Genomic DNA, 9,514 nt, shown 5'->3' on the forward strand with positions numbered 1-9,514 from the left:
TGAAGTTGTTTTGCAGGCTCCTAAAGAAGAGAGAGTAGTTATTGGAGCAGATTTAAATGGACATGTTGGTGCAGAGAACAGTGGTGATGAGGAGGTGTTGGGTAGATATGGTGTTAAAGAAAGGAATACGGAAGGACAAATGGTGGAAGATATTATGCAAATTATCATTCTATTTGTTTTTATCATGTACCATTGTTGTTTACCAGCAAAGCACATTTTGCAGTATCTCTATTTAATGACTGACTTTATACAAACTTTATACAATCTATGGTTTAAGAAAATTTTAGCTCTATAGAACAGAAGGGGTGGTGTTTATGTATATAGCTACACAACATAAAATGACCAGCTAATTAACTACAAATCTGCGCTTTTAAAATGGCATTTGAAAAGATTGAAAGGAATTCTGGGTACATTCAAATGAAACGAACTCCTCTATATGACATTTCCCAGTAGATGGTGAAGGAAATGGATGAGCTTGTACAGAAAAAAAGGTGTTACTGCGGCAGTTTGGCAATATTTTGGTTTCTAACCCGATGAACATGGAAAACCGTTCGATATTAACAATGTTACATGTCATCTATGCAGAAAAAAGATCACCACAAAAAGTGGTGCACCACCAATTTGCAAGCACATCTTAGGATTCATCATCCAGGTCAGCATGTTAAACTGGGTTCTACCCACAGAGGAGAACAAAGTTCATCGAGTCAGTCAATAATCACAAGTTCTTTTGCAAAATGTACAAAATACAAACGTGACAGCGTTAAGTGGCGAGAGTGCACCACAAGTGTAACGTGTTATTTAGTGAATGGTATGCTGCCATTCAACACAGTCAAAAAGTCAATATTCAAAGAAATGTTAAAAACCTTTAACTCACAGTACGAGCTACCAAGCCGTAAGTACTTTACCAAGACAGCGGTGCCTGAAATGTATATTAATGTTCGAGCTGACATTGAGTGTTTGCTCAAGATAGCGGAGTTTTATTCATTGACAACTGACATGTGGACAAGTACTAATATGACTTTGTACATGTCAGTAACGGCACACTTTATTTCACCGCTGTGGAAGCTTGAATCCAAATGTTTGGAAACTGTTCTTTCCGGACAGCCACACTGCAACCAATATAGCTGAGGGTCTTCGCTCTGTACTCCAGGAATGGAAGCTGAATGAGGGAAATTTAACCTGCATTACCACGGACAACGCTGCGAATATAAAGTCAGCCGTGAGAGACGAACTTGGATGGAAATGGTAAAATTGCTTTGGCCATAACCTACATTTGGGTGTGACGAATTCAATTAAGAACCAAAGACAGTTCATGGAACGAGCTCTGGGTATCTGCTGATCGATCGTTGGTAACTTTTCTCAGAGTGGGGAGAAGAAGAGGGCCTTGTTTAAAGCTCAACAAGAACTCCAACTTCCTGAACATTCCCTTAGTACCATATGTTTTGCTGTTTTAAAAGTAATTATCAAACGAATAATTTAATTACTCATTGCATCCGGTCATGCATCCGGCGCCGCACTGAGTGGCAGCCTTTTACGGCAGCTCCGTCTCTCGAGATATTATTTTAACCTATTTTAGGTTTCTTTCACTTTTCTAAGTTTCTAGGTTTCTTTCGCTCTTTTTTTCTAACATACACTACACAATCAGTGTTAGGTTGAGTCCGTCGAGTGCACAGTTTTGAATAAAATAACTGCCGGACAAGGAAACATCAGACAGCGTAATGGAGAGTTCGGTCGATAGGACTACATACGCAAGGGAGTGTCTGCTGGAGCTCCGTACATCCGCGCCGTGCCGCTTCAATGTTTCCATTCCTGCGGAGATCCGGAGACCCTACAGGGGCTGCAGAGCTGGAGCCAAAACGAAAGCAAAGCGGAGACGCTACAAGCCCTTCATTCCCTCCGTTATCATGGGGAACGTAAGGTCTGTCACAAACAAGTTGGACGAACTGAGCGCGCTGCTCCGGACCCAACGGGAATACCGGGAGTGCAGTGTGCTGTGTTTTTCTGAATCGTGGCTACACGCGGACATCCCGGACACCAACGTTTCCATCCCCGGCTTTCAGACGGTAAGGGCGAACAGGAACGCCTAGCTTAGCGGCAAGAAGAAGGGCGGCGGGGTTATACTGTTTGTGAATAACAGATGGTGTAATCCTGGGCACATTACGGTGAAAGAACGTCACTGCTGCCCTAATATTGAGCTGCTAGCAGTCAGAATGAGACCGTACTGTCTTCCATGTGAACTGACGGTAGTTATTGTTGTTATTGTTTACATCGTACCGGCGGCCAACGTGGAAAGGGCGTGTGACGTTGTCCATTCGGTTACCGCGAGACTCCAAACTCAGCACCCCAACGCACTAATAATCATTTCTGGGGACTTTAACAATGTTTTGTAATTCACACTCTCCACCACATTGCCAAAATTCCACCAATATGTTGCCTGTGGTACCAGGGAGAACAAAGTTCTGGACCTTCTGTATGCGAATATTAAGAATGCATACCGGTCCTCTGCACTTCCACCACTGGGAAGGTCAGACCACAAGCTGGTTCTGTTGACACCCACATACCGCCCGGTGGTTCTGAGACAGCCTGCAACTAAGAGGGAGATCAGGAAGTGGTCACCGGAAGCAGCGGAGGCACTACAGGTCTGTTTTGAGACCACAGACTGGGAGGTGTTGTGTGAAGCAGCTGGTGAGGACATTGACAACAGGACAGAATGCAGAACGGACTATATCAACTTCTGCACAGACACTGTTGTTCCAGTCAGGAAAGTACGCTGTTTTCCAAACAACAAGCCCTGGATTACTAAAGACCTAAAGGGGCTACTCAATAGGAAAAAACGTGCCTTCCAAGCAAACGACAAGGAGCAACTGAGGCTGGTGCAGAAGGAGCTGAAACGGAGGCTGAGAGAGAGAGCAAGGAGGCCTACAGGAGAAAGCTGGAGGGAAAGCTCCAGCAAAACAACACAAGGGAGGTGTGGACTGGCATGAAGCAGATTACTGGCTTTAAGGGAAGACAGCAGACAGTTGCAGGCAGCGTGGATGAAGCCAATAAGCTGAACACATTCTTCTACAGATTCAGCACAACACCCCTTCCTCCCATCCTTGCACCATTGCCCCATGCTCTACCACTCACGCAAACAGTCCACCTCAATGCACAGCCATTAACACAAGCAACACAGCAATCACCAAGAACAATGGAGACACCCCCTCCTAACTTATTCACCTCACAACCATCAACACAGCAATCACCACAAACAATAGAAACACCACCCACTCACTTAGTGGTGACGACTGGTCAGGTGAAGAGGCAACTGAGGCTGGGCAAAGCAACAGGACCTGACAACATCAGCACGAAGGTCCTGAAAGTCTGTGCTGCCCAACTCTGTGGGATATTTCAGCACCTCTTTAATCTGAGCATACAGCAACAGAGGGTACCAGTGCTATGGAAGACATCATGCCTGGTTCCCATCCCAAAAAAATCCACCACCACCTCCTTGAATGACTTTAGACCTGTGGCCCTTACTGCAGAAGGCACATGCACACCTGGACAACAACAGCAACTCCACTGTAAGAGTCACTTTCTTCAACTTTTCAAGTGCATTCAACACCATCCAACCTCTTAAACTTAGAGGGAAAATGGACAGGATGCGGGTGGACAGGTCCACTGTTGCCTGGGTCATGGACTACCTGTCTGAACAACCCCAGTATGTGCAAATGGGATCCAGTCGGTCTGAGTGCTTAGTCAGCAACGTTGGAGCACCACAAGGAACGGTCCTTTCCCCATTCCTTTTCACCCTGTACACCACAGACTTCCAGTATAAGTCTGACCTCTGCCACCTACAGAAATTCTCTGATGACTCTGTGGTGGTAGGATGCATCAAGGATGACAGGGATGGAGAGTACAGAGACCTAGTGGACAGCTTCGTCATGTGGTGTGAGGAGAACCATCTGACCCTCAATGTGGCTAAAACCAAGGAAATGGTGGTTGACTTCAGGTGGAGGAGGACAATAACCAGTCCTGTCAACATCAAGGGTCAGAACGTGGAGATGGTGGACAATTACAAATACCTGGGAGTTGTTCTGGACAATAGACTGGACTGGAATGCTAACTCAGAGGCTGTGTACAAGAAAGGAATGAGCAGACTCTACTTTCTGAGGAAGCTCAGGTCCTTCAATGTGTGCAGCAAGATGCTGGAACTCTTCTACCAGTCTGTTGTTGCGAGTGCCCTCTTCTTTGCTGCAGTATGCTGGGGAGGCAGCATCAGGAAAGGAGATGCAGCCAAGCTCAACAAACTGATCAGGAAGGCTGGTTCAGTAATGGGCTGCTCTCTGGAGGGCTTCGAGGTTGTTATATAGAGGAGGACCCTAAAAAAACTCACTGCCATCATGGAGAACCCCTTCCACCCCCTCCATGACACACTGGCTACGCAGCGGAGCACTTTCAGTAACAGGCTCCTTCAGCTCCGCTGCAACAAGGAACGGTACAGGAGATCTTTCCTCCCAACAGTGATCACACTGTACAACAATTCACCATTCTCAGGAACACTCTTACTGTGACTTTACTACTTACCAACCAAAGGCTCACATTAAACAGAGGACTCAGGACACTGCTAAACCCTCTAGGGTCACACAGCAGACTACAATTTGCACTGCACTTCGCACCTTGATACAACTTTACACAACACTTATTTGCACACATTAGGTCTTAGTTTTCTTATCTATCTATCTATCTATCTATCTATCTATCTATCTATCTATCTATCTATCTATCTATCTATCTATCATTGAGAAAACACCGTAAAAGGTTTTTGAATATGATAATGTAACTGATGCATGAAAGGCCCTCTAATGCTCATGTGGGGTACTGCATCAATTAATTTTTGACATGATAAAATCGTTTATCGAGATAATTCTGGAGACGATAATTGTTTGTCTAAATATGCATTATCGCCCAAGCCTAGTAGCATTTTATTGAGCTTACCCAGATCTGTTTTCCTGCCTTCTGTGTTTGTTCCTCGGGAGCCATGTCTGCAGCATGGGTCAGTGGGGGTGCTTAAGAGGGAGTGCGGGTTTACTGAGCATGTCTTTATAGACCTGCTTGGAATTCTGGGAAATGTGGGCTAGACTATCTGGAACCTTTCTAGGGGGTAAACCAGAGGTATTCAGAGTTATGTGAACTATATGTATCTTTCTTGTTTTTATGCCTAACATGGAAGTATTATGTTGGGTGTTGGGAATGGAATGTGAGATAGGAAATGACATTATTGAACTATAAGTGTTCTGTTAGTCTCTGTTGAGGGGGACTGTATTTGGTGAATTGTGTATGGTCTCACCCATGCTGTTAAAAGTGGCTATGTTGCCATGTGTTGAAGAAGCCCTTTGGTTACGTATATAACGTAATAACGTAACGTAATAAACGTATAAATTGACTCTCCTTGTGCTCCTTTGCCCTCGGTCACGCCCTGACATTAACACTTACTTTAAGAAAAAGGAAGAGCACAGGGTAACGTATAAGAGTGGGGGAACATGCACACATGTCGAATATATCCTCTGTAGGAGACGAAACCTGAAAGAGGTTAGTGATTGCAAGGTGTTACCAGGGGAGAGTGTAGCTAAACATAGCATAGGATGGTGATATGTAGGATGTAGATGGTGATATGTAGGATGTAGATGGTGATATGTAGGATGTAGATGGTGATATGTAGGATGTAGATGGTGATATGTAGGATGTAGATGGTGATATGTAGGATGTAGATGGTGATATGTAGGATGTAGATGGTGATATGTAGGATGGTTTTGGAGGTGAAGAAGAGGAAGAGAGTGAGAGCAGAACCTAAGATCAGGTGGAAGTTAAAGGACTGTGGTGTAAAATTCAGGGATGAGGTGAGGCAGGTACTGGGTAATGGTGGTGGTGTTCTGGATACCTGGGATGAGACTTCAAATGCAGTGAGGGATGTGGCTAGGAAGGTACTTGGTGTGACCTCAGGACAGAGGAAGATAGACAAGGAGTCGTGGTGGTGGAATGAGGAAGTTCAGGAAAGTTTGAGAGGAAAGCGGTTGGCTAAAAAGAATTGGGATTTGCAGTAGAGGTCTGCACTCCCGCGGTAATCCCGCGGGTCCCGCGGGACCCAACAGAATATTTTGCGGCGCGGGACAGAATTGAATTGTTATTGGCGGGAGCGGGAGTTTTAATTAGTCCAGGCGATGCGGGAGCGGGACCACATATACATGTAGAAAAATCCCGCAAATTAATAGTCTAGAAAATTATAATAATAACAACGCAATGATTTCCATGCATAAGGAACAGGACGAAAACAACGAATCATTCAGTAAGTAAGCAATAAACTAATTCAAAATATTGGCTAAGCAACTGATCACGTGAACATGAAGTGGGCGTCATTTTGTCATTTTGAGACATGGAGTGCCAACTTTAACATGTCCAGTCAATGAGTGTGCCACTATGGTGGCGAGTTTAAATTGTTGACCGAAGAGAGGGGGGGGGGGGTGTGTAAATGGACACAAATTAAGTATTATATCGCGATCGATCGCCAAGTATAAACGCCTCCGCCGAAATGGGACAGCGCGATCCATCGCTATATTGCTGTTTTAATAAATACATAAGAAAATTTCAAGTATTAAATCTAATTAATTCAATTCATATTAGGATTGCGGGCGGGGGGCGACAGAAATGTGTATGTGGCGGGCGGTTGCGGGATTAAAACAAGCGATTTTTTGGCCGGTGTGGGTGTGAGCGGAACTAACACAAGCAGGTGCGGGCGGGAGCGGGATTAAAACAAACGATTTTTTGGCGGGAGCGGGTCTAAAACAAGCGGGAGCGGGCAGGAGCAGGATTAAAAAAGCAGTCCCGCGCAGACCTCTAATTTGCAGCGAGATGAAGAAAGTAGACAGTGGTACAAGGAGATGTGTCGTAAGGCAAAGAGAGCAGTGGCAGAAACTAAAGAGAAGGCATATAGCAAGCTGTATGAGAAGTTTGACACTAAGGAAGGGGAAAAGGATCTGTACAAATTGGCCAGACAGAGAAACCGTGATGGGCAGGATGTGCAGCAGGTTAGGATGATAAAGGATAAAGATGGAAATGTGTTGTCTGGTGAGGAGAGTGTCTTGGGAAGGTGGAAGGAGTATTTTGAGGAACTGATGAATCAAGAGAATGAAAGGGAAAGAAGGTTAGAAGAGGTAGAGGTTGTGAATCAGGAAGTGCCCCAGGTGAACAAGAAGGAAGTAGGGGCTGCAATTCGGAGAATGAAGTGTGGTAAGGCAGTTGGACCGGATGATATTCCAGTGGAGGCATGGAAATGTTTGGGAGAGACAGCAGTGGAGTTTTTGACTGGGTTATTTAACAGAATCTTGGAAGGTCAAAAGATGCCTGAGGAGTGGAGACGAAGCATAATGGTGCCGATTTTCAAGAGTAAGGGCAACGTTCAGAGCTGTAGTAATTACAGGGGAATAAAGTTGATCAGTCACAGCCTGAAAATCTGGGAAAGAGTAGTGGAAGCTAGGCTTAGATGAGAGGTAGAGATCTGTGAGCAGCAGTATGGTTTCATGCCAGCTAAATGCACCACAGATGCTATGTTTGCTTTGAGAGTGTTAATGGAGAAGTATAGGGAAGGACAGAAGGAGTTACATTGTGTGTTTGTTGACTTAGAGAAAGCTTATGATAGTGTACCAAGACAGGAGCTGTGGTATTGTATGAGGAAGTCAGGAGTAGCAGAAAAGTATGTGAGGGTGGTGCAGGATATGCATGAGAACAGTGTGACAGCAGTGAAATGTGCGGTAGGAACAGTGTTGGGAATGTTACTTTAAGAAAGTAATTAGTTATAGTTACTCACTATACTCACTTGTTCAAAAAAGTAACTGAGTTAGTAACTGAATTACTCTATAATAAAAGTAACTCGTTACCAGGGAAAGTAACTATTTGCATTACAGTTTAAAAAAAGTATTTTTTGCAAAAGCAGTTTTCAGTCATTTGAAATGAGTAGATCAGAAAGGTGTTTAACTTTTGATATTTATTGCACATCAACAGACCAGTGCAGGATAAAATCCTTTAAAATCCCAAATCTTTGGGAAAAAAAGGCAAAAGTAAACAGTTACACTATATAAAGTGCATTTACATCTATCAAATTAAATTAAATTAAATTCTCTCAACCTGAGACAACCTGGTTTGTTCACAACAGAAGTAACCTTAACAATAAAACCTATATTCTTAATTAAATACCCAGTCTGGTAGACATTCAGGAACTTCAAGTATATTCTTAAATAATGTTTATATCGCCACCTTGAAAATGATAATTTTTCTTTGGCATGTTCCTGACTCACTATTTCTGCCTCTTCTCCATTTGTGTCGTGTCACTGGTGTGCTTCGTTATTTTTAACGGCGTTATTTGCAACACTGGGTAGGAATGACAGACGGGTTTCAAGTGGGGGTAGGACTACATCGGGGATCAGCCCTGAGTCCCTTCCTGTTCGCAATTCTCATGGACAGACTGACGGACGAGGTTAGGCAGGAGTCCCCTTGGACTATGATGTTTGCTGATGACATTGTGATCTGTAGTGAGAGTAGGGAGCAGGTGGAGGTGAGCTTGGAAAGATGGAGATATGCTGGAGAGCAGGGGAATGAAAGTGAGCAGGAGTAAAACAGAGTACATGTGTGTGAGAATGAGAGGGCAGATGGTGGACAGGTCCAGTTACAAGGAGTTGATTTGGTGAAGGCTGACGAGTTTACCTACTTAGGGTCGAGGGTACAGAGTAACGGAGGAAGTGAAAGAGGTAAAGAAGAGAGTGCAGGCAGGGTGGTGTGGATGGCATAAAGTGTCTGGGTGGATCTGTGATAGAAGGGTGTCGGCTAGAATGAAAGGAAAGATGTATAGAACAGTAGTGAGACCTGCTATGTTGTATGGACTGGAGACAGTGCCACTGACAGAGACAGGTGAGGGAGATGGAGGTGTCTGAATTGAAGGTGTTGAGATTCTCATTTTGAGTGACGAGGAAGGATAGGATCATAAATGAGTTTATTAGAGGATCAGCACATGTAGCATGTTTTGGAGATTAAGTTAGAGAAGCGAGATTGAGATGGTTTGGACATGTGCAGAGGAGAGAGGAGAGGTATATTGGTAGGAGGGTCTTGAGGATGGAACTTCCAGGCAAGAGGAGGAGAGGTAGATGTAAGAGGAGGTTTATGAATGCAATGGTAGAGGATATGAGAGTGGCTGGTGGGTCAGTGGAGGACACTCAGGACAGGGCCAGATGGAGGAGTTTGATCCGCTGTGGCGACCCCTAAACAGGAATTGCCGAAAGAAGAAGACTGTATTAAAAGCTATTGAAGAAAGAATACCGAATGCCGCGGTTATGTCGTTTTAATGACATAAGATCTTGTAATAACGACATGCTGAAGAATTGTTTTTTTTACATTCTTGGTAGCAATACGCTTAGTGATTGGAACAACTGATTCTGATCATTTGGATAGGTGTGTGAATACAATATTGTGAATACAATATTGTGTA

This window comes from Brachyhypopomus gauderio, chromosome 2, assembly GCF_052324685.1.
Source record: "Brachyhypopomus gauderio isolate BG-103 chromosome 2, BGAUD_0.2, whole genome shotgun sequence".
NCBI classification, from domain to species: Eukaryota; Metazoa; Chordata; class Actinopteri; order Gymnotiformes; family Hypopomidae; genus Brachyhypopomus; species Brachyhypopomus gauderio.